Below are 24,897 nucleotides of genomic sequence, written 5' to 3'. Positions count from 1 at the left end.
TCTTTTTTCCCCCCACTCATATTTTATGAGAAAAATGGATGTCTTCACCTTGCTCACAGATATTGGGCAGTGTGGCCTATCCTTGGGCCAATACATCTAACTTTAAGTTTTGTCAACAGGGACACAGAAATTAAAAATCCCTTGAAGCTATGACTGTGTTTTTTATTATATTTTAGATATTTGTAAATTCTTGTGCTTCAGGCATGAACACACTAATAATGTGACTTTAGGTCCTTGCCAAATTTCAAAATACTCTATTTGATCTCCTGTGGTGGCCACTCAGAAATTTTCTCCACCACGAATGACTCATGGGTTGCTTCCCACAAAGCAGACCTTAGGTACGCACTCCGGAGTATGTCAGGGGTAGTTCTTCGTCTCCTGTGAAGACAGGTACACAGGAGCAGAAGTCCACCAATGGGGTGGGAAAAGTAAATACCAAAAAAGTGTTTCTGTACTTGAAAAACTGATGTGAGAGTTGGACCATAAAGAAAGTTGAAAGCCAAAGAATTGATGCTTTTGAACTGTGGTGTTGGACAAGACATTTGAGAGTCCCTTGGACTGCAAGGAGGTCAAACCAATCCATCCTAAAGGTCCTGAATATTCATTGGAAGGACTGATGCTAAAGCTGAAGCTCCAATACTTTGGCCACCTGATGCAAAGAACTGATTCATTGGAAAAGACCCTGATGCTGGGAAAGACTGAAGGCAGGAAAAGGGGATGACAGAGGATGAGATGGTTGGATGGCATCACTGACTCAATGGACATGAGTTTGAGCAAGCTCCAGGAGTTGGTGATGGACAGGGAAGCCTGGTGTGCTGTAGTCCATGGGGTCGCAAAGAGTTGGACACGACTAAGAGACTGAACTGACTAACTGTACTTGAAAAAAGATCAGTGAGTTCTCCCAGGAGATGGAGAGGGAGATTATTGCCCTGAAGTTCAGGCCCTCACCACCAAGTAGGACTCTGAGAGGGTGAGGAGGCGGCTCACTCTGTGCTCAGCTGGTTCCAGGCTCCAGCTTCCTTCTCGGTAACCTGAATAAGGAAGAGGGAGGAGGAATTCTCTGCAGGTCCAGCCTTTGAGCTGGCCGCTGGCTGAAGGCCCAGGACACACCTGATCTCATCAGCTTCCAGCAGCTTCTTTCAAACAACAAACAAGCCCGGCATTTACCTAGTGTATATACATTTCCATCACAATAGTTGCCCTGCTTTTATGGAACCAGGAACAATTTGATAGTGCAGATAAACGGGGAACCCTTTGAAAGCGGAGACCCACTGAAATAATATCTCTGTCAAAGGGGCACGTTTCTTCCACACACGATCCCTTTGGACGAGTGTCACGTTGCAGACAACTAGGACAGCGACGCCAAATGGTCATCTCCACACATTTTATGATGACTTCAGAGCTGTCGGGCAGCCAGAACTTGCCCACCAGCTGGGCGAGGAGCCCCATGCTTGGCTGAGAACAGGACTGGGGAGGCAGAATGTGTGCAGCCAAGCGGGGGAGACATCTCAATATGTCACTCCCTTTGGAGGGAAAACAAGGCTTTCAGGGAGTCTGAGTGTCCAAAGTTTTAAGAAAACCAGCTCATTTCTGAATTGAGAAGAAAAGCTATTTCTCCCTGGAGCAATGAGTCCCCAGATTGACTACAGATCAGAATCACCAGGAACACTTGGAGAAACACAAATTCCAGAGTACCAGCCTGGACTTACTGAGTCAGAATCGCCCTTCTTCCCCTACTCTCCCCCAGGAGAGGCTGGGAGAACAGGAATCCGAATAGTTCACAACCCCTAGTCATTCTGATGAGATGACTGACAAAACTCCACTATAAGAGTGGAGACGAACTCCATTCGTCTACAGGGTGACCTTGAAACACAGCTCTGTCCACAGTCAGAGAAGGGCCGTAATCAGCATTTCACTTTCTGTGGGGCAAACATCTTAACAGGACCACAGAGGTCAGCATTTCAGTTGAATTGAGAGGACAGTCTGCATGAGAGAGGATTTTGAAATGAGTCAAGGAACTGCTTCCTTTGTTTAGCCATTTTTAACCTGGAGCTACTTGTCAGCTCTTCATCGCTGAGCAAGGCTAAGTCTGCCCAGGTGAGTCACTAACATCTGAGGTCCTATGTTCCCAGGGGAGAAGCGATGAGACTGACAAAGGCGGCCACTAGGACACAGCAGAAGCGTTCTCCCCTCACCTGGCGAGGCTTCTGCCATCTTTGCCTCTGCTGCTGTTTCTGTTTGTCTGCTTCCTTGTTGGGCAGGAAGCGGGGAGGAGGCTGAGATGGGTGCGGGCAGAGGACTCCACGCTTTGGGTGAGGCGAATGGAGACAGTGGCAGGAAGGAGGTAGAAGGACAAAGAAGCCCTACAGGAGATGAGTTCCCTGAGAAGGGGAGATAGCTGGTCCTTACTCTGTTCTGAAGGTAGAACTCACACACGAGGGGTGGGGTGCACACTGGCCCCCCCTTCCTGCCTCCCAGCCTTCTGAGCTTTAACAGCAGATTTCAGCCAATGGAGACTAGGGTTCAGAGCTGGCCTCCATGGGGTCTGTTTCTTCCAAAAAGGTCTCTCACCTTTGAGTTCCCACCCAGAGCTCCTCGCCTTGGGTCTAAATGCACAATCCTATTGTTCCTTAGAAGAATGTCTATATTTTATACTTAGAAACTTCCATTTTTCTCAGTACAGCAGTCCCCAACCTTTCCGGCACCAGGGACCAGTTTTGTGGAGGACAATTTTTCCACAGCCCAGAGTGTGGAGAATGGTTTGGGGATGAGTCAAGTGCATTTCATTCACGGTGCACTTTATTTGTAATCTAATGCCACTGCTCATCTGACAGTGATAGCTTACGATGAACAGTGTCGGATTCATCATCTCCGAAGAAGAAGATTTAACTTTGGGACCAGGGACCAGGCTTGATCACCCAAGAGCTTTTGTGTAGCAGAGTTTTATTAAAATGAAAAGGGACAGAGAAACCTGTGACACAGACATCAGAAGGGGGACGGAGAGTGTGCCCCTCGCTAGTCAAAGCAACGGAGTTATACACTTTTTAATTAGCTGTTACAGTAAATCGAAAGAATGTCTCAAGGTTGTAAAGATCTTACTAGACCCACTCCCATAATTTACATTTTTAAGATAACAGGGTTAGCCAGAAAGTTTTCAGGAAGGAGAAACTGTCCGAAAGCAGGATACATTGTTGTTATATAACCCTTGAAAGTGAAAATGAAGTCGCTCAGTCATGTCCTACTCTTTGTGACCCCGTGGACTGCAGCCTACCAGGTTCCTCCGTCCATGGAATTTCCCAGCAAGAGTACTGGAGTGGGTTGCCATTTCCTTCTCCAGAGGATCTTTCCGACCCAGGGATCGAACCTGGGTCTCCCGCATTGTTGGCAAACTCTTTAACCATCTGTCACCAGGGAAGTATATAATCCTTAGTATACAGTTTAAACTGAGCTGTTTGTCATGTAATCATCAGTTCTGGTCTTAAAAAAAAAATGTTTTATATGACTAGGACTTTTATAAGACTAAGGAATGTAGATTAAAAAAATAAAAAGTTTGTCTTTTCCTCCTCCTTGAGAATGCCAGACCCTTATCTCCACTTAAAGAGTCCCAGACCCTTCTCTCCTCCTTGGGGACCCCAGAGTTCCTATCAACTTGCCTAGGAATTGACTCTCTCAACAGGAGGTACCGGTCTGTGGCCTGGAGGTTGGTAACAATATACAGCTGAGTCAATTGGGATGATAATTCTACATCTCTTTAAAACTGGCCAAATGGAGCTTCCCTCTAGGCTGATGGGCCTCTGTGACCCATTGTTAATCTCTAGGTTTATCCCTCTGCCCCCTCACTTCTAACTCATATGTATGGACTATTTACCCCACTGGACCATACACTTCTGGAAGGCAGGGAATAGGGTTTTTTCATCTTTAGATACCAGCACTCAGCATGCTGCTTGGCATTCAGTCAGGGCCCAGTGGCTCACACCAGATAAAATTGAAATTAAGTGAATCTGATAATGTGCTATGAGGCCCATAACACGTACATCACCTTGTCAGCCAATGACAGAAAGATCTAGGTCAAAATTTTGTTCTGCAGATATTAAGGATGTGTTAAAAAAAAATTATTTTTTTGACAATACGGATATTGAGCAAAAGCCTGCAGATCATTTCCATAAGTAATGTCAAACGCACCCTTGCCTTTTGCTCTGAGGCAGCGCCCCCTGAAGTGGGTGTGAGAGTGAGTCAGCCTTGGCCAGGCTGCTGAGGATGGGTGGGGTGTCCTGTGCTGGAGGCTCCTCAGCTGCAGCAAAACAGGCTCCGAGCTGGCTTCCAACCTCTGGCAGCTCAGCTCGCTGGCTCAGCCCCTGCAGATTCAAAGACCTTTTACCTCGCCTGGAACCGTTCCCCATAGCCCATGCGTCTTTAGGATCCTTTCTCATTTCACTTACTGAGCATGCAGCACCTTCCTGCACTGCTGGTCTGGCTCCTGAAGAGTGAATGGTTGGTGGTGGTTTGCATACCTGAGGGCCGTCCTGAGCCTGACATCTTGGTTGCTCTTTTCCTCTGCCCAGCAGGGTGGCTGCCCCATCGCCGTGTGTCAGCCCAGCTTCACCGCTGCTTCCTCGGCAGTTTTCTCAGGATTCGAGAGGCTCAGCCTTCTTCTCATACCAAGGTTTCCAGTGCTCTGTTGCTCAGTTGTGTCTGACTCCTTGCAATCCCCATGGACTTGTAGCCCACTGGGCTCCTCTATCCATGGAAATTTCCAGGCAAGAATACTGGAATGGGTTGCCATTTCCTCCTCCAGGGGATCTTCCTCCCCCAGGGACTGAACCCGCATCTCCTGCACTGGCAGGCAGATTCTTTACCACTGTGCCACTTGGGAAGCCACGTCGTGGTTTCCAATATGTTAAATAAAGATGCCAAAACAAATTAACAAGAATTGTGACACATTGTTTTTATAGTTATATTTAAGAAAATGATGCTTTTACTATGAAATGTCACACTTTATTAATTTTTATACATGACAAAATATGACTTAAAAACATGTGACCAATGTGAAATATCAAAAATTTTATAGCAAATAATGTAACTTTAAACATTGATAATCATGACTAGTATGAGGATGTCATGACTTATGAGAATGTCATGACTGATGATTTAAATTATTGTTACACTCTATTCATAATCTATTGATGACATTCTAAAAATAGACAAAAAGTCCCATCACAGAAGAAAGTGTCACACAATATAAATTTGCTAATTACAAGATAATCATAGAAAATAAAAAATAGTGCATTAGAGACAAGCTGGGTCTGAGAAATTAAAGTTAAATGAAGACATCTTTCCATTCTCTCACTTTATCTTTGCTAGAAGCAAAGGTTTAAAACTGAGGCTTTTTATGACTGTGTAGCATTGATAAACTGACTCTTCTATCCTCCCCTCTGCCAGCACCCAGTCTGGACCCCAACAGTGCTGCAGTCAAAGCCTGACAAGGCAGTCCCCGGATGCAGAAGGTCTGTGGCTCCAAAACTGTGTCTGGGAGAGGGGTATGTCCCAGTAGAAAAGCCAAGGTCCCCACCATTTGCAAGCACCTGGCTCTCAGCCTGCCTTCTTCCCAGAAGCCAACCCCTGATTTTTGCACCTTCCCTCACACTCGAGCAATATGCCAGCAGATCAGGGAAGTATCTGAGAATTTATAATTCATGAGGACGCAGACCTTAGCCCAGAACCGACTGGTTCAGGGGTTTAAATACCCCAGATCTCTTTCCCTGATTGGATCAACTCTGTGACCAATTTCGTCTTTAGAGCTTACTTTTGAGACTTTCCTGCCCTAGTTTCCTTTCTGGTCCCGCTTCTCTACTCCACTACCAGTTTTCCTAGGAATTTCTTCTGATTACTTTCACATCCATCTTCTTCTCACTCTCCGCTTCTGGAGAACTCACCCTATGACAGGAACTTAACCTTGTTACTTACTGTGTGACTTTGAACAAGTTGTTTGTCTTATTTGAATCTGTTTTCTATCTGCAAAATTGAGATAGACACATCATTTTTACAGGGCCATTGGAAGCATTAGAGACCACATATATGAAGTACCTGGCACAGAGTCAGTTGCAGTAGACGCCATCATTATTAGCTATTTCCTCAAGTCCATTGGGCTCACTCACCCCTGCCACTGACAATATTCTCTGTGGCTGGAGCAAGCTGGGACATTAAGAAGCAAGTCCAGTTATTTGTTGTCCTAGGGCTGAGCCCATGTCCCTTTCAACTTAAATGGATCTGAGCAATTTAGCTGTGTGCTTTGAAAACCCTTAGAGCAAGATTAGGACATAAGAACCTGGTTCGGGGTGTGGGTGCTGGGAGGGGAATCAGGATTTGATCTTAGTCCATCTCAGGGTTGTATCCTGACCATGGAAATCTTGAGGTTTTTCTGATAGTAAGTTTATTCTGGTAAGAGAGCTGTGCTGTGCTTAGTCGCTTAGTCATGTCTGACTCTTTGTGACCCCATGGACTGTAACCCACCATGCTCCTTTGTCCGTGGGGATTCTCTGGACAAGAATACTGGAGTGGGTTGCCATGCCCTCCTCCAGGGGATCTTCCCATCCCAGGGATTGAGCCCAGGTCTCCTGCATTGCAGGCAGATTCTTTACCATCTGAGCCACCAGGGAAGTCCTAATAAGAGAGACTCTACCTCATTAGGTCTATTGCTGTGTTTTGGAGCCTGATTGCGGATGGGGGGTGGGGTGGTGACAGGCTGTTGGGGCAGGGTTCCCTTGGGGGAGGCTAGGCCAGAATGAGAATTAGATGGTCCCATACACAGCAAGTTAGCAGCGTCTCTCATGTGATCTGTACTACCAGGCAGGCAAATCCAACCAAGTCATTTCCTTTCCCAAGCCAGAGCGTTGTAGGGACCTAATGCTGCAGGAGTCACTCTCCTGCTTCCTTTCTGCATCCGTTTCACTTTCTCTACTTCATTTCCCACACTTCATTCTTCCCAAACATGGACCATAGTTCTCTCAAACAGCCCGAAGCGTCTATTCCTGGTGGTTTTACTTATCTGGTTTAAGTTGTCGCCTCCACTCCCAAGGAATTCCCCTTAGTTGTTATTGGTAAATGCAGATGATGTAAATAACAATTTAAAATGAGTCAGAGTTTGGGACTTCCCTGGCGGTCCAGTGGTTAAGACTCCAAGCTCCCACTGCAGGGGGCGCCATTTCCACCCCTGGTTGGGGAATTGAAATCCTGAATGCAACGTGGGGTGGTCAAAAAATGAAGTTAGTCAGAAATGACCTGATAAAATTACATGTTCTGGGCCAAGGAGATGTTCAGAAAGGAGGCTGGCTGAGCAGGCGGTGGAGACGGTTCCCTGGGCTGGAGAGGTGAGGACGCCAGGGCATGGGGCCCCAGCGTAGAACTATGCCTCCACGACAGTCCAGGCTGGATTGGGATGGGGGTCAGGGGTGGGGAGTCTGGAGAGCGCATGCGCACTTCGTGGCCTTCAGTGCAAAGCTTAAGGGAGATGGTGAGCAGGGAGAAGGGTGGAGGGACTGACTCTAAGACTGTCGCACGACTTCCTCTTGGGAACAAAGCTCCATGTTTTCACAGCAGAAGTCTCCTGGGAGGAGAAAGAGAGAAAGTGAAAGTCGCTCAGTCGTGTCCGACACTTGGCGACCCCTTGGACTGTACAGTCCATGGAATTCTCCAGGCCAGAATACTGGAGTGGGTAGCCTCTCCCTTCAGGGATCTTCCCAACCCAGGGATCGAAGCCAGGTCTCCCGCATTGCAGGCGGATTCTTTACCAGCTGAGCCACAAGGCTTCCAGCTAAACAGGAGTCTGGGTAGATTGGTTCAGCGAACTCCTCGCTTGGAGAATTTTCCTTTCAGGAAGTGCTCTCTGAGAAATCTGTAATGTCCGTATTCCTCTCACCCGAGTAAGGTAGGTTTGTCCTCAGAGAAGGGGCGTGCTGGGTGAGACCTTGTGGCAAAGGGAACCAGCAGAGCGGTGTAGGGATGAAGCTTATTCCCAAGTCTAAAGCAAAGCATGCTGAAGACCAATGCACCCGGAGCCCTTTGTTCAGAGCATTGGGGCCGTGCCTCCGTCCCCCAGCCCTTGACATCTGACATTTGAGGTTCAGCCTCTTGAGATAGGTTACAGCCCACAGCATGAGGCTCCTTCCTCTGCTGCATGAAGATTAACCGTTCAGTTTCAGGTCTCAACCGTGAAAGTGTACCCGGGATACACGTCCCAGTGCCTTGACCGGCCCAGGGGCCGAGGGTCAACAAAAGCAGTCAGAACCGGGTGAGGGTTCCTATTTCTTCTGTTAGTAAAGGGAGTGCTGTTGCCAAAGGATATAATAACGAAGGTTAGTCAGTCCTGGAAGCACATCTAAAGTTACTAAGCCTGATGCTGATGGAGGCCATCGCAGCCCCCGTCCACTGCTGTGTGTACACAACATGCGCCTCACCTGTCCGGTCGCCCTGTTTGCCCAAAACACCAACTGGCTCTTCCTTGGTTTCTCCTCCTCATCCCTAATCCCAGGCATTGCCCCTATAGGGCCAGCCCCACTCTGCTTTATCTCTCGGGGCACCTGTTTGTTGTTACTGAATCATGTTTTTCATGAAAACATGGGCAGGCTCGGATTACTTCCTGTTTCCTGGACTTCCATGCATCCACCCAGCAGTGCTGGTACTGCTCTTGTGCCTGTTTTTTTCTCATTCCCATGAAGCCACCATATTGGTTAATAGGCCAATTACCATATTAACCAATATGGTTAATAAACCATACTGCCATATTGGTTTGCCCATTTCTGGGCAAACCATTCTCATCCATTAACAGAGCATTTTCAGACACACCCTGTGTTGTCCTCAGACTGAGAGAGACTGGTTGCTTTTAGGAGGGATGCTGCTGAACAACAAGGTTGGTATAAAGAGACCCTGTTGTTTTAAGTCCAGACCCACAGTGAGCAAGAAGTTGGCACAGTACAGTTTTGTGAAATCAGTGTCTCCGTTAGTTACTCGGGCTTTCCTGGTAGCTCAGATGGTAAAGAATCTGCCTGCAATGCAGGAGATCCATGTTCTATCCCTGTGTCAGGAAGATCTCCTGGAGAAGAAAATGGCAACCTACTCCAGTATTCTTGTCTGAAGAATTCCACAGACAGGGGAACCTGGCAGGCTACAGTCCATGGGGTTGCAAAGAGTCGGACATGACTGAGTGACTTGCACTTTCAACATTACTCTGGAGTGGAGGCTGCTAATGCATGGAGTTTCTTCCTGTGGTGTCCTCAGGAAGAGGTCTGGGCCCTCTCCAAGCTCACCTGCATGTGGTCCTCAGGACAGGAAGTGGACAGCCCTGTTCCAGCCTCGGATCCTTGAGCTGTCATCTTACAGCTGCTGCTGGAGACCAAGGCTATAGTATGGGTTACCTGGGAAGCTGCTCAGTCAGACTCTTTGGAGATGAGCTGCTCTGTATTCTGAGGTATCAGCATGAATTCAGTTCAGGGCCTCGATAGTCTCAAAATGACTCGGTGTCCCTTCTAAAGCCTGTCCATGGTGGACTCCCCCGGTGGTGCTGTGTCGGATTGACTAGCTGTGGCGTTTTCCTCAATCTGTTCTGGCTGCCGCCCTGCCTGAGAGACGGGTTTGAGTTGTCCAGGGGCCGCCACGGCTCTTTTTGGCCGCTTTGTGACAGTCCTCTGCTGGGTTTACAGCAACCTGACGGAAGGATGGAGGAGTCTGCTGTGTGAGCATCTCTCAGACCAGGACTTTGTGGTGACTGATGCTTCCTCAGAGCTTGCAGCTCTGTGGGAATTCTGCTCTGGCAAAAGTGTCAACAAGAGGGGGGCTCAGCCCGTATCAAACCCATGCAAGATTCTATCATGTCCCTTTACGAAGTGGGAAAAAAATGGATGGGAAAGATATATAGTGTGTGCTTTATATCTAGACAGTCTCTTAGACATGGTATCATAAGACACCCTGGCACCAACTGATGGAATGAAAATTCACTTCCCATGAGAACAGTGTTATATTCAAGGGGTATGTTCATGTTCCTGAGTAAAGACTTGGATAAAATGCTGCTCTAGTGACCGCTGCGTCTTGCACCCCCCTATGTAATCAGCACTCACTGATTCCTAGCACCATTTTCCACCTTTGCTCCCCTGTTTCTGACACTGGCACCTGACCTGGCTCCCCTTTATTTTCTTACAGATTCTGCTGACTCATGACTTTTGTCCACTCTGGTGTCCCTTTCAGATGATTCATACCATCTCAGAACTTCTATGTATCATTTTCTCTGTGTGTCTTTACATATTGACCTTCTACTGGCAACTCCCAAATGTTCTCTTTCTGTCTCTTGAACCTACATGTTCCCAGAGAAGCTCACTGGACCAGTTAACCATCGTCTTTCTTCTTAGCATGTCTAGCTTAGAGACTGTCAGCCAATTTAAAATTTGCTGTTAGCTCTTCTTTGGTCAGGTTCCTGATTTAATTTTTATTGGTTAAAATAGCAGGGCTCGTTTAGGGTGATCTTTGCTGATGTAACCCATTAGAAGGGTATGGTGGGCATGCCGGGCTTTCTGAGGTTTGATGTGACCAATGTACCAATTCCTCCTTTCAAAATGCTGACTCAAAACCTTATTAACTTGCTCTTAGTACAGTACACAATTCACTGGACATTGATGCTATTAAATTGCCCTTCAGAAAGATTGTTACATAAGACAATGGCCAAGACAGGCACAGCTGACTCTGACTGGAATGAGTTAATGGGGCAGAGAATGAAAAACTTGGGAGACTAGACGTTGGCAGGTAGTTAAATCATGTATGTAACCCACCTTTTCTGGTTATCTATGGCTACTACACAAATCATCCCAAATGTCAGTGTCATCAACAAATTTTATGATACTTAAGTTTTCGGTCAGTTCAGTTGCTCAGTTGTGTCTGACTCTTTGCGACCCCGTGGACTGCAGCATGTCAGGCTTCCCTGTCCATCACCAACTCCTGTAGCTTACTCAAACTCCTGTCCATATGATACAGCAAATTTTATGATACAGTTTCTTTGGGTCAGGAATTTGGATAGGAGACAGTGGGCATGGCTTATCTACTCGGTAATATCTAGGGCCTCATCTGAGATTGATTAGAACAGCTGGGGACAGGAATCATCCAGAAATTTCTTATAAATGACTGGTATCTGGGCTGGGAGGACTGGAAGGACGGGCTCAGCTGGAACTGTCAACCAGCACACTTACAATAGCCTCTCTACGTGGCTCAGGATTCCAAGAGTAAACCAGCAAGCAGGGCAGAATCCCATGACCTTGCATGACCGAACCTTGGAAGTCATGTAACATCCCTTCCACCGTACTTCATTGGTCAACATGGCACAAGCCCACTCAGATTCATGGTGAGAGGACATAAACCCCACTTCTCAATGGGAAGAATGTCAAGGAATTGGTGGTCTTGTCTTAAAATGGCCACACCAAGGATCAATTTTTTCTTTCCCTAAAGGATGACCTCCCTCTGGTATTCTTGAGAAAGGGAGGTTCTCTCAAGTCAGCTCCAAAACAGCCAGCTGCTCCTCCATAAAGTGTGTCTTTTCCAGCTCCTCTGAAGGTCATGCTCCCCTTGCCAAGGCTCTTGGTGTCCAGTAATGGATTGTGGTTTCAGTGTTGTATTTCTGCTATCTCCACAAGGGCCTGCATGAAGAAGACAGGTCGTGTTTCTCACACCCTTTGGCAAAAGCATATCCATACTCGTGTGGATTCATCATACTTTGTGAAAGACTGAGTATCGAAAGGAACAACATTATGTGAAGAAAGTAATTTAAAACTGCATTATGGGCATGACTCAGCCCAGATTACAGGGGAAAAGTCTCCAAAGTCTCCACAGGGAATGGATCACACATATCTGTCCTTATGTCTGTCCTCATCTCTTTGAGAACCTCCTTTATAAAGTCTGCATGATAGTCTTCTCTTGCTTTTTGAGAAATTCCAACTCTATCAATGAAGTTGTTTTTGGCCCCAAGATTGAGTTATTTTTCTCTAATGGTATATTTCCTTAAGCTGGAGTTATTTGGCCATGGTGAAACCCAAGAGGACTTCAGAGGGACGGTCTAACACTATCAGTGAACTGGGGCTCTCCTGATCTCACAGCGGCGTTCTGAGTCTCAGATATTCATCCAGGGATCATTCATCCAGTCCACATGGAGGTATGCCCATCAATGTAAGTTAGAGATATATCGTCTTATTTTTCTTATTGTCTTGCTGGTAACTGTCTGAACACACACATAGCCCTTTTAAGAATAAATATTTGTTCTTAAAGGCATTCAAGGCTAAAAGTATAAGAAAAGGAAATATTGTCCTAATTGTCCCAGAATTTGCATGACCTGAGTATAGGCATTAGATTTCATTTCCTGTCCTTTTCTCACTCTCCTTTCCAAACTGTACTTTTGAGCCTGCAGGAAATTAGAAATTGACCTGTTGCAGACCATGTACAGTTTTATACACAGGACCTGCCTGAAACTTTGAAATTATGCTTTTAAGGTCTCAGTTAAACCCTTAGAGAAGGGCAGCTTCTTTATCAGTCTCTGTTAGGGAGCAAGGAGGGCTGTAGGTTCGAGGCAGGGGCAGCTTCATTCCTTCTGTCGAAAGAGTGAGTTGGCAGTAGTGCCAGAGGCCTGGTGGCTCAGCTCTGTAGCAGGAAGCCAGTTGGTGGCAATAGATTTCTGCCCAGGTTCATAGCCTGACCTGCTGAAAAGTCAGTTCTACTCTAGGCAAGAAGGCCATCCATGAACAGATTCAACAGTGCTGTTCTTCCAGAAATATTGACTTTATATGTCACCAAACCAGGAGCCCAGCCCTCCAGAGACCAGTGTTTAGGACAGTAGCACAGGTCCTCCTAACCCTGCTCTTTTCTCTTCTTGGGCACAGCAGACCCCAGCCTCCCCAGGGAGCAGTCCTCTCCTCTCCTGTCTCTGCGGTTTCACTTCTGTCTGTCCTCCTGGAGACAGTCTCTGGCCAAAGCAGCTGGGTGTCCACCTCTCCATTCCCATGTCCTTCCACGTCACCTCCCACATGCTCTTATCAGTTCAGTTCTGACTTCCATTTGTTTCTTCCCTTTCCACTTTCTAAGACATAACTTCTGTATTCACTGTTTGCTTCAATTCTCTTCTTCCAGTACTTAAGCCAAGACTTGAGTTCCTTTCCAATGTTACAAGCTCCTCTCATTCCATCCAAGTCTTCAGAGTCACACGTCCTCTGGCTTTTAGTATGTTTTTAGCACATAATCAGTGTTGTCATTCATTTATCAGACTTTGAAGTTTCTAGTTGGCTATTGAACCAGTATGAGCTTGAACGGTTGAAAGTAACTGAAGTAACTGTACAGTTACTGAATTTCCCATTATGGCCCGAGCAAGATGTCCTAAGTTGTTAGGTTGTAAGAACTGCACTAACTTTGTAATGAATCTTTGTAATGAATTGAATATATTACAATATGTTCAAGGTAAACCTCCTGGGATTAATTTACTCATTAACTTATTTTCATTTCATGCTTAAAACATAAATAATGTCAGTCTTAGAGAACCACATTTTTATAGTTAGAGTTTTTGTTGGAAATGAAATAGCTTTCATCTTCAGTAAATGGGATAGACTTCCATGTGAATGTAAAATGTGATAATCATATGTGTGTATTTTTTGACATAACACTCTCAATCATCTTTATAACATAGTTTAGGGGTAGTAAAAAAAGCAAACAAACATCCCCAAAATGCGCTTGAAGAAGCACTCTTCAGAATCTCTCTTCTGAAATCTGAATCATGCCGCTCTCCTGCTTTCTCTCCAGCTTCCGGGAGAGTCTGCTTCCCTCTGGAGATTGCTCCTTCTCTTTCTCTTTGCCGGCCAACTCCTGGTGATCTCCTGGGACTCAAGACACCTGACCTTCTCAAGCACCTCTCCTAAGGCTTGATTTCATAACACCTTGTACTGTATAGCAATGATTACGGTTGTGATTTAACACGAGGGCAAGGGCTGTGCCCACTGCTGCTGCTCACCCCCGCGTGCCCAGTGTTAGACCAGCACTTGGCAAAAGGCACAAATAAATTTATGTTGAATGATTTAGATGAATGATTAAATGATCAAGTTATTTGAATGAATGACTCCATAGATGGGAACTGTGTAAGAAATGATAAGAAATGTCATGACTTAAACCAATTCTTATTGAAAACATGCATCTCTCATTTGCTGCACATAATCATTATAATGAACATGACTTGATGTTTTGAAATAAGATATTTGGCTTATACTTACATAACTTTGATTCGTGACCATGAAATTGGGTCTTCAATAACAGCATCCCATACAACAGCACAGAAATAGTACTGAACTTCCCCATTGGCCTTTAAAAGTCCAGATTCTACTTATATTTCTACCTATGTGGGTGTAAATGTCTGTCTCCCATGGGGGAGTAGCTGAAGTCCTAGGTGAGTTCCAGGCCTTCTTGCCTAGAGCTGCTCTTCCTTGGGTCAATGGCATTTCTGTTAATGGATTCCCTGTGGTTGGCAATGACCCAACCTCATTGCCAAGACCCTTCTCTCCCATTCACCTCCATGCCAAACAATGGGTACAAGTCACTCAGTTGTGTCCAACTCTTTGTGACCCCATGGACTGTAGCCCACCAGGCTCCTCTGTCCGTGGGATTTTCCAGACCAGAATACTAGAGTGGATTGCCATTCCTTCTCCAGGGGATCTTCTGGACCCTGGGATTGAACCAGGGTCTCCCACATTGCAGGCAGATTCTTTACCAGCTGGAAAAGCTATATACTTGCTTCCTCCACCTCCCTCAAAGGTAGGCTTTGCCTTGAAGCTGAACTGGGGAGAATAAGATACAAGAAAACCTTTAGTTGGGCTTCCCTGGTGGCTCAGTGGTAAAGAATCCGCATACCAATGCCTAAGACACGGGTTCGATCACTGATTGGGGAAAATCCCGCATGCTGCTGCGCAACTAAGCCCATGTGCCACAACTACTGAGACTGCTCTCTAGAGCCCAAGAACTGCAACTATTGAGCCCTCTGACTACAACTACTGAAGTCCATGTGCCTACAGCCTGTGCTTTATAACACAAGAAGGACCACAATGAGAGGCCCATCCATGCACCACAACTAGAGAGTAACCCCTTCTTGCCTTTGCCACAACTAGAGAAAAGCCCAAGAAGCAACAAAGACCCAGTACAGCCAAAACAAATACATAAATAAATATTTTTTAAAAAGAAAACCTTTTGTTCATTGTTAGCCTTCTTGATAAAAGGGACCAATGTTTCTAATGTCAGCATCTCTTTTTTTCTCTTTTTGCCTTGAATATGGACATGATGGGTAGAGATGCAGCAATCAACTTGCTATTGTGGGTCAACAGCTGATGCTATTGAGTAAATGGTAAAAAGAGCCTGGGTTCTTAACATAGTGACCAGCTCTGGACATTACTCACATAGTAAGAAATCCTAAGGTAGGCAAAGCAAATCCCTGTGTGTTTAAGCCTGCGTTATTTGGACTTGCTATAATTGCAGCCCAAAGCATTCCTTGCTGATAGAGTTAAATATTTATAAAAAATTAAAAATAAAGCTATTTTTAGTCTGCTTCTTAATCTAAATCTAACTGTACCCTTAATCTAAACTTAATCTTAGTCTAAATCTAAACTTAATATAAATGTAAGTGCCTTAAGAAGGGGCCCAAACTTAATGGGTAACAGTCTATCCTGTTCGCACATCTTATTTTTCTGATGAGATCACAAACAGTCATTTACAAAGACCTCTTCAAGATATTTATAAATCTAAGGATGACTTGGCCCTTTCATCTTACTTCATGGCAAAAAAATAAGCCTCCTGCTGTGTCTCTCAGATTTTATCACATAAAAAGCTTTCAGGAATGTAACTCATTTTTCAGAAAAGGAGAAATATCTCTTTTCCCAACCTCTAGTTGGTCTAAAACCTAGACACTACCCCCACTCTAATGTCAAAGTCATTTTGGAATTAACTAATTAATAACATACTATATCAGCAAACAATAGTTAACGTTCAGGCTCCTAGGCTGTGTGATTATATGTCTTTAACACATGAGATGAGTAGAACAACAAATCTTTTGGCCCATCATCCAACTTTGAATGAAATTGTTTAGACTATGGTTATTAAATACTATATGAAAATGCAGAAATACTTCCAAATTCACATTATGCAAAGCCTCCAAGACGCTTAGCTCTTTTCATCTCTAGGAATTAGGGGAGCCTAAAGCTAAGACTCAAACCACAGAGCAAGCCCTTCTGCCTCAGGCTCTCCTTTCTCCTTGCCTCTTCCCTCAAAGCCGAACGTTAATAGGTTGCACATGCTGTTAACTGAACCTCTGTTCCTACGCAGTCAACAGCGCCAAGGCGCCCTGACTTTCAGCCTGTCTCCCCAGTTCCTGGCTTTGCTTTCAGGCTCTCTGCTCTGAAGCACTCTCACATGAGACCAGGAGGATCTGTAGGGCAGTACTGTGGAAAATGTGAAACATCAGGCATATGATGGATTTTTCAAATCTGGACTCTGATCGAAACTTGGCTTGTTTGCTGTCTGGCTGATAAGGATGAATGAGAGATGAAGACTTTGCTTTGCTGTCTCTATGGCAGAACCTGAACATTGATCTTAAAAGGGACATTTCAGATGAAAGAGGTAATTAAGCTGGACAGCCTTTAGTTTTCTACCCTGCTGGGAATCACTGCTAATGCTGGAGCTGCCTGGAGGTTTAGATGGGCAGGGGCTGGAGACGGAGAGGTGGTAGGCATAGAGTGTCCGGTCTCCGGACTCCAAACCCGTCAAGGCTTTAGCAAAGTCCCGACTGCATTCTGTCTATGGCAGGAAGACGTGCCTGTCGGTGGTGGCTGCCTCCCTTGAGAAGGAAGAGAACGCTTCAGCTAAAAACTGGCCTTATCTGTCTTTAGGAAGCCTACTGGTTTTAGCCACTCACAGCTGGCTTGTCAAAAAGATTCTCGCATTTGACCTTTCAAGATGTGTAGAATTGTGCAGGGTATTTTCATGAGTTTGTGGTGTGTCTGCTTTACCTCTGCCGAGGCAAGATGTCATATCTGTCATGTCTGTTCAGGCTTTTGTGGGCTCTTACTGATTGCTCTTTACAGACCCCATGAGGGGGCTGAGGCCTGTAAGCATGAACTGGCAAGTGCATGCTTCTCTAGCTCCCCTGAGTGCATTGGGGCTTTTTTTGTCTGGTTCTGACATTCTTCCCTTTGTACAGTTTGGAGGTGGCTGTTTTCACCAAATTATGTTTTGGTGGCTCATTCACATTTAATAGTATTATGAAAATCACTAATTTTGTACATGACCCTTAAAAAGAGATATGATTTATATCACAACCTAGTACCTCTTCTGAATCTTTATACATGCAATGTACTCTGATAGTACTGGCTTGATTCCATTTTATTTTTTTTAGACGCTGGTCATGACTACTAAACTTATTTCATGACTCACTAAGGAGTTGCAACTTGCAGTTTTATTTATTAACTTACTTTTATATATGTTATATTTTATATTATTTTATATAGTTGAATTAGGATGTTGTGTTAGTTTCAGGTGTACTGCAAAGTGAGTCAGTTATACATATATTTATACATATATCCATTCTTTTTAAAATTCCTTTCCCATATAGGTCACTACAGAGTACTGTGCAGAGTTCCCCATGCTACACAGTAGATCCTTATTAGTCATCTATAACTAACTTCAGAGGACAAACAGTACTTTTGAAAGTGCTTCTATTGTACTGGAAGTAATGGTGTAAATCTAAATTCATTGGTGTTAAGAATTATCCATGCTATCTGTGGGAGACAGACCCACAGGGATTCCTGCCTCCTGGTGTTCACATCCTCATCTGAATACAGACTGGGCCCACTGACTTGAGACTGATTAGTAGAATACAGTGAAAGTGACAGGATGCCTTTTTTGTGGTTGGCTTACCAAAGATTGTGATTGCCTTCTTGCTCACTTATTCTCTCGCTATTTCTCTCTCTCTGGCTCTTCTCACAGGCTTTTCCTAACCAATTAGGCTGGAGAGGCCCATGTAGCATGGAACTGAGGTGGCTTCTGATCAATTGCAGATCAGCCCCAGTTGAGCCTTTAGATGAGACCACAGTCCCAACCCACCCCTTGATTATAGTCTTGTGTGAGAGAGACCTAGCTAAAAGTACCTGAATTCCTGGCCTACAGGAACTGTGAGATAATGAATCATTGTTGTAAGCAACTAAATTGGGCGGGGGCAATTTTTTAGGCAGATAAAGATAACTAACGCACTATCTCAGTGAAACACGACTGGAGTTCACCCTCCTGGTCTTGAGACAGTGTCCTCTTGCCTTCACGTACACAGTGAAAAAGATACTTCTATCTCTGTCTTCGATAGGCAGTGCTAACCTAGTCATTGACAAAGAAGCTTTTGCAACTTGCTTCTGAAAGCCAGTGACTAAATACTCCTTCAGCACCAAGACAGAAAACTTTAGAGTTATTGTCATTTAATGTTAAGCACTATTTTATTATAGAAGCACTTCAGTTGAGAACATTTGGAGAAAGACCATGTTAAATTACTTGATTTGACAAAACAGGGTTTTCTAAACTGTGAACGACTAGACATTTGTGAATAGAACAGTTGTCCAGAGTTGCGTCATGTACATACTTCCAAATGTTAAAAAGTGCGTCAGGGCTCAGGCCTTCATCTCTTTTCCACCTACATTCACTACCTGAGTGATCTCAGCCAGTCTCATGGGTCTAAATATCATCCAAATGCTCATAAAATCCTAAAAATATGTCTCAAGCTTGGACTTTTCTGTTGAATCCCAGATCTGTCTCTCCAACTGCCTACTCAACATCTCTACTTGGATGTCTAATAGGCATCTCACACTTAACACATCCATCTTCAAATTCTCACCCCCTTCCCACTTTCTCTCCTCTCAAAAAATGACAGTTCTGTCCTTTGGTTCTTATACCAAAATATCTTAGATTTATTCTAGTCTCTTGTCTTTCTCACAACCTACCTCTTATCCTTTTAGCAAGTTCCATTAGTTCTTCCTTTAAAATAATCCAGGATCCAGCTACTTCTTAGATCTCTGGTCCAAGTCTATAAGAGCCTTCCAAGGTGGTCTCTCTGCTTCTGCCTTTGCCCCTGTAAAGCCCACTCTTAACACCAAATCCAAAGGGATCTTTATTAAAACAGAAGCTGGGTTCTATCACTCAGGCTCACAACATGGCGATGGCTCTGTCCCACTTGGAGTAAAAGCCCAAGTCCTGACAAATGGTCCACGGTGCCTAAATTAAACTGTCCCTCCTTTCTCTCAGGCCTTAACTGCTGCCGCTCTGCCCCCTCCCTCACTGCAGTCATGCTGGTCTCTTCTTTGTAGGTGTCCATGGCTGCTGCAAGAGGTTTTTTCTTCAAATATCCACAGGGATCATTCTTTCAGTTCTTCCAGGACTTAGTTCAAATACCAATAGGACTACCTTGACCACTCTTTACAAACTATAGTCACCTGTCCTGTGCTCCCACAAACATCACCCTCTTCCTCGTTGTATTTTTTTCCATATCACTTCCACCTGCCATAACAAACCCTTTACCTTGAAATGCCATACACCCCTACATTATTGACTGTCTCCCAACACTACAAACTGAGCTCCATATGGGCAAGCATTCTCTGTATCCTCAGCACCTAGAAGAGTACTTCGTTCAGACTAGGCATCACTAACTGTTCTCTGGATGGATGGATGAAGCTCTTTTCTCCCCAGCCACTCATTGCTTCTTCATTCACACTATAGGTATTCATCTGGTATGCTCTGAACACTAAAAGCTCAAGAGAATCCAGCATAGAGACTGGTTATGGAGAGAACAGTTATACATTTCATCATTAATTACAAATAACACTTGTGTGAAGTCTGATTTCCTATAGGCATGGCTTTATTTCTCTCAGCTTCTGCCTTATAAGCTAGTGATAATTTAAGCAACAATAAGGGGGAAAAAACATCTGGGGTCACAATGGTCTGAAAAACTAGGATATTGAATTCAATGAAGATCTAGTCCATGATTATTAAGAGTAATATTTCTGCATGCAGGAGGCATGAATATACATGTTAGAAGCAAGTTAGTCAAAATAAGGAATAATAAATCTTTGAGAACTGGGTTTTAGACTCTTTTTCATTTCTGACTCTTCCTTACACTTTGAAAAAAATCTCATGACACTTTATCATTAGCACATAGTGATTGTCTTAAAATATGTATCTGTCTTTTTCCCTAGACAGAACTGTTTATAAATACTAGAATTGATTAATATCAGAAGACCTGCCCAAATAATGGAAAAGAATGCTATAGAGAGAAGCCAGAAGCCATAGACACTTCAGCTTGCATTCTTTTCTGAAGGCATCATGCTTTAGGGGAGGAACAAAGGCCCGCTTGCTGCAATTAGAGATGGGGTGGCAATCAGAACTTTGAATTTCTTGGCATTTGCTAGTTTGAGGCTTAACCTTCTGAATACTTGAACATAATTACATGTGGTTTCTTAAAAGAGCCTCAAACAAAGCAAATAATTTAAGGAATGTCCTAAAAGACATATCATTTAGACAAACTATGCTTTAGCCCCTCCAGACCTGAATATACCTTTAAAGAGAATTTTTCATGAATTGCTGGAATTTTCAACAACATAAAAGACAATAATCCTATGAACTCAAATTTCTCCTGACTCATGGTACCCAAACTACCCAAAATGTCCCTTACCAATAATTCTGTTAAATACATAATATCAAAGCAATAACTGACTTTGAAAACATGCAACCAGACCTCATATACCAGGCAGCCTAAAAGAAAGCATGCGAGGACCAGTGGGCAGGCACGGGAAGCACATTTTAAGAGATTTTAATAACAAAGTGTGTTTGCCTCTCAGTCGTGTCTGACTCTTTGAGACCCCATGGACTATAGCCCGCTAGACTTCTCTGTCTATGGAATTCTCCAGGCAAGAATACTGGAGTGGGTAACCATTCCCTTCTCCAGGGTTTAATAATAGAAGGAGATGCATAATAGTATAGTATTTCATTTATGTAATCACTTGGAAAAGGGCTAATTTGAATGTTTAGAAATATATAGATTTTTCTATATTAATATCTAATATTTATTCAGCACTTTAAACCCTAGGTTGGTAAGATCCCCTGCAGAAGGGAAGAGCAACCCACTCCAGTATTCTTGCCTGGAGAATTTCATGACCAGAGGAGCCTGGTGGGCTACAGTCCATGGGGCTGCAAAGAGTTGGGCACAACTGAGCCATTAACATACTTTCTTCTACGTCTAGGCAAAGTGCTTTACATGGATTACTTGACTAATTCCTATGGCAGCTCAATGAGAGAGACATTATAATTCCTACTTTTCATGAGGAAAATGGGGAGCAGAAGGTTAAATAATTGCCCAAGGTGGTTTACTTTATAATATGTGGGACCAGTCCATACTCTGATCTGTATAACGGATGCTCAAGTCCCAACAAGCCCCATTGGACCTACTGCCCTCCCTGTCATCCAAGATAATTGCATTGAGCTACTTAATGGCACTTTGGCAGCCCCCTCTCTCCCAGGAGGTTCTGGATGGAGTCAATTCTGTGAGGTTCTACGGTCAGGAAATTGTCAGTGGCCCGTCTCCAAGTGCATCTGTTTGCCTGTGCCTTTAACCTTATAATACTGAAGGTGAAGGCACAGAACCGGGTCATTCTTCCTTAAATGGCTGGTAGACGGCTTTAACAAGTGGGGGCAGAGCCAGCTCTGGTCAGAAGCCTGTATGGTTTGGGAATAGTGTATCTGAGGGTGAGATTAGATCCTTAAGGCTTTATTCTAATACTTTGCATTCCCAAAGTACAGTCCTGTGGTTTCATATTCCTTTCCACTTCCCCAAAGGTCGTTCCTTTTCTACTCTGTTTGTGGCCCAAATGGGCTACGGCCTGACTCGGGGATTCAGAATAGTAGTGGAAGGCCAAGTGGGTGGGGGCGGGCCAGCCTCCTGGCCCAGTGTCCCACTGGCCATGGCTTTATTTATGACCCATATTCAGCCACAGGGGAGAGATCAGTTCTTGTAAGCTTATAGTGTGTGTGCTTGTTGTGTCTGTGTTTGGGAAGGTGGGGGCAGCAATGTATATCATAGTTGTCAAACCTACAGTCCTTTCTAAGGGACAAAACCTCACGAAGTGTAGGCACGCACACAAACCTTACTGTAAGCAGTAAATGGGTTAAGTATTGAATACCTGCCGTGCATCAGACACCATGTAAGGTGATGGGGGTAGAGTGGAAAGCAGAAACAGACATAGATCTTGGCTCCTGGGGTTTCTGCTCTACTGAGGAGGCGAAACAGTAGAGGAAAGTGGCCGCTGTGACCCCAAAGGAGAGGTGCCTGGTGTGTTGAGTGTGAGTAGGGACACTGAACCTTGTCAGGGAAGTCAGGGCAGGTTTCTCGAGAACTCAAGGCTTGAGCTGAGACGTGAAGGAAGAGAAGACACGAACTAGACCAAGGCAAAGTGAATCTTTCCAGGCCAGATTCTGACGCCCGTCAGGGCCACGTGGCTAGACAGAGTGTGGCCTGAACCGCTCTGACCATGGCAAGGAGGAGTAGAGGGGAGAGAGGCTTCCTCCCTCCGGCCCCACCCTCCCAGTCCACACCCTCCCCAGAGTGGTCATTTCCACGGCTTTTCTCTCCCCTCTGGAGTTATGATCACTCTGATAGGTGTGATCACTCTGACAGGTAGTTAAGAGCAGCCAACATGAGCCCAAAAATCTAGTTTAGCCAAACCAATTCTGTCTCAGGGTTTCACTGGTGGCTCATCTGGTAAAGAACCCGCCTGCCAGTGCAAGAGATGTGGGTTCAGTCCCTGGTCAGAAAGATCCCCTGGAGAAGGAAATGGCAACCCACTCCAGTGATCTTGCCTGGAGAATTCCATGGACAGAGGAGCCCTGCAGTCTATAGTCCATGGGGTCACAAAGAGTCAGACACGACTGAGTGAGTACGTGTGTGCACACAAACACACTTCTGTCTCCTTCAGAAAATTAGCTGCTGGCAGTTTCAAAGCTGCGCCCCGGCTCTTATAGACTTTGATTTTTCTCCCGGGCGTCTCTTCCAACCAGCTACAGGACAGACGCCGCTCCAGTCATGGTCTGGAGGGAGAAGCTGCAGCTGCAGGGCCCCAGGGTTCCCTTGCCGGCTCGTTCTGGCCTTCAACCCCATTCCAGTTAGGACAGGGGCCAAGGGTGCCGTCTGGGAGAACTGGAGGGCTCTGGCGAGCTGACACGGGCTGCCAGGAGGCACCGACACGACTCTCTGGGGTGGTTCCATCTGAGATAGGATGCCTCAACAGGGCAAGTGCCAAAAGTATTCCTTCAAGAAATTTTTAATCCAGATAAGGTAGAAGGAATGAAGCCCAGAAGCAAAATGTAAACAGGTGAGAAGATGCAGTTCCTTCTCCCGATCTACCCCAGGTGGGTTCCTGCTTCTCTTGGGCTGCTTCTCTTGTGTTGCTAAGGGGTAGGGGACACTCTTGCCCTGTGTTCACAAGGCTTCAAGGTCACAAGGACTAAAATCCTGGCTGACAAAAGCAGCAGGGTTAGGTACTTGTTCTGGAATCCTTCTTTGAGCACTTAACGGCCAGTCTGGTTTTATTTTCCAATGACAGGGCTTCAGTGCAATATACAGGCAAGGGTGCAGTCCATGGACCTCCACCAATGGCTCCTGTCACACCTGAGGCATTCGTTGCTGTGCATTCACCTTAATCTCACATTGGCAGGAGAAATGTCTGAGGCAAGACCCAGACCCTCCACTGAATGACTGAGTCCCCCTACACCCATCAACGTCCCTTTATTTTCCTCGGCCTGGGTGACCACAGTTTGATCAGAGCCCACCTTGCAGACACCAGAGGGTGGGGAGCCTAAACCCAGCTGGGTGGAGCAGCCCCCAGGAAGGGCATTGCCAGTGACAAAGATATGCCACTCTCCTCAACTCCCAGCAGAGAAAAACAGCACAGTTTGCCACTGATATCCTAGTAGAACCATAGGCAAAAACATCAACCTCAAAGGAGAAATAACATCCTCTATTGGGTTGGCCCGGCTTCCCAGGTGGCACTCATGGTAAAGAACCTGCCTTTTGCCTGGAGATATGGGTTCGATCCCTGGGTTGGGAAGATCTCCTAGAGGAGGGCATGGCAACCCACTCCAGTATTCTTGCCTGGAAAATCCCAAGGACAGAGGAGCCTGGTGGGCTACGGTCCATAGAGTCACAAAAAGTCAGATATGACTAAAGCAACTTAGCATGCACACATGCATAGGGTTGGCCAAAGAGTTTATTTGGGTTTTCCATATGCTGGAATATGGGAAAACCCAAATGAACACTTTGGCCAACCCAGTATTTCTTCTCTGGATAAAAAGACAACCACCCTCACTGTACCTTTGTGACTATGACCTACCCTTCATGTAGCAGTGATGCTGGGACGTGAGGGAAGGTCCACAGCATGGCACCCTCTTGCTGCTGCACAGATTTCTGGCTTCAGGTTCAAACTCTGTAACACCCACCTCCACCTTCCTGTTTTTTGGCAGAAACCCTTGGGCCTCTCTTTTCTGGCATAACCAGTTTCACACTTCCCTGTACACCCCAACCCCTGCTCTTGGAGGCAGTCTCTCCAGACTTCCTGATTCCAGTGGTACCAGGAATGGGCTAAGGGACGCTCCCTTAGCAGCCTTAGGGTCTCCCTCAGCTGGGCTGGGTCCCTTCATTTTCTTGAAGCTTCTCCATCACTGAGGGCTGACTGGCTGGGGCTGCACCTGGGGGAGGAGAGCCAGTCTTTCTCTGCGTTGTTGCTTCATTTCCTGAGGTGAGGAACTCCTTCATGGTTCTGAAAC

General features: G+C 45.3%; 1 long non-coding RNA gene across 2 annotated transcripts in view; it reads left to right on the top strand.

Moving 5' to 3' along the window:
- The window catches only part of LOC139038204 (uncharacterized), a 100,578-nt gene extending 86,488 nt beyond the window's left edge, over positions 1-14,090 (top strand). Inside the window, exons 3-4 of one of the 2 annotated variants that reach the window (XR_011491132.1) lie at positions 12,039-12,184; positions 13,816-14,090. This is a non-coding gene — a long non-coding RNA (uncharacterized lncRNA). Of the gene's footprint in view, positions 1-12,038; positions 12,199-13,815 lie in introns of both variants that reach the window. The other variant, XR_011491131.1, reaches the window with a different exon arrangement.
- Positions 14,091-24,897: the final 10,807 nt, after the last annotated feature.

This window comes from Odocoileus virginianus, chromosome 14 (assembly GCF_023699985.2).
Source record: "Odocoileus virginianus isolate 20LAN1187 ecotype Illinois chromosome 14, Ovbor_1.2, whole genome shotgun sequence".
Classification (NCBI taxonomy): domain Eukaryota; kingdom Metazoa; phylum Chordata; class Mammalia; order Artiodactyla; family Cervidae; genus Odocoileus; species Odocoileus virginianus.
The sequence above is the reverse complement of the archived record's forward strand: the minus strand, read 5'-3'. Positions and strand labels throughout refer to the sequence as shown.